The sequence below is a fragment of the Orycteropus afer genome, unplaced genomic scaffold (genome assembly GCF_000298275.1).
Source record: "Orycteropus afer afer isolate SDZICR_OR568_19922 unplaced genomic scaffold, OryAfe1.0 scaffold00639, whole genome shotgun sequence".
Taxonomy (NCBI): domain Eukaryota; kingdom Metazoa; phylum Chordata; class Mammalia; order Tubulidentata; family Orycteropodidae; genus Orycteropus; species Orycteropus afer.
Genome location: NW_006922226.1, coordinates 699748 through 700884, shown reverse-complemented (window position 1 = coordinate 700884; position 1137 = coordinate 699748).

Here is a 1137-nt window from a genome sequence, read left to right as displayed (position 1 = left end):
GCTAAGTAGTTGTCCTCCAATTTCCTTGTCGTAGAAGCTTGAGTGCTCCCAGTATTGCAATCATTGTCAAAACATGTCCACTGGGATTCCATCAATTCCTGGAACCTCTTCCTCCCCCCAATTCCTTCAGTACTGCTTGAACTTCTTCCTTCAATAACATTGGCTCTTATCATATGCTGTCTCTTGAAATGGTTGATCATCAACCAATTCTTTTTGGTACAGTGACTCCGTGTATTTCTTTCACCTTTTTGATGCTTCCTGCAATGTTCAATATTTTGCCCATTAAATCCTTAAATATTGCAACTCAAGGAGTGAACTTTTTCTTTAATTCTTTCAGCTTGAGAAATATTGAGCATGTTTTTCCCTTTTGATTTTCCAATTCCAGGTCTTTGCATATTTCATTATGACACTTTTCTTTGTCTTCTTGATCAGCCTTTTTTCGAAATCTTCTTTTCAGCTCATTTACTTTGATACTTCTTTCATTTGTTTTAGCTACTCTACATTCAAGAGCAAGTTTCAGAGCCTCCTCTGACAACCATTTTGGTCTTTTGTTTCTTTCTTATCTTTTTATTTACCTTTTGCTTTCTTCCTGTATGCTGTCTTTGATGTCATCTCATAACTCCTATCGTCTTTGGTCATTAGTATTCAATGAATCAAATTTATTCTTGGGATGGTCTCTAAATTCAGCTGGGATATTCTCAAGGTCATATTTTGGCTTTCATGAACTTATTTTAATTTTTTTTTTCAGCTTCAAATTCAATTACCTATCAGCAATTGATGATTTATTCCTTAGTTAGCCCTTGGCCTTGTTCTTATTGATGATATTGAACTTCTCTTTTGCCTCTTTCCACAGATGCAGTAGATTTGATACCCATGTATTACATTTAGTGAGGTCTACATCTATATTCTCCTTTTACCTTGTTGAAAATGGTATTTGCAATAAGTTGTTGATCTTGCAAAATTCTATCCTGTGATGTCCCATGTTGTTTCTATCACCAAGGCCATATTTTCCATATATTGATCCTTCTTCTTTGTTTACTATTTCCATGCTCCAATCATTAGTAATTATCAATGCATCATGATTGTATGGTTGACCAATTTCAGACTGTAGAAAATGGTAAAAATCTTTAATTTCTT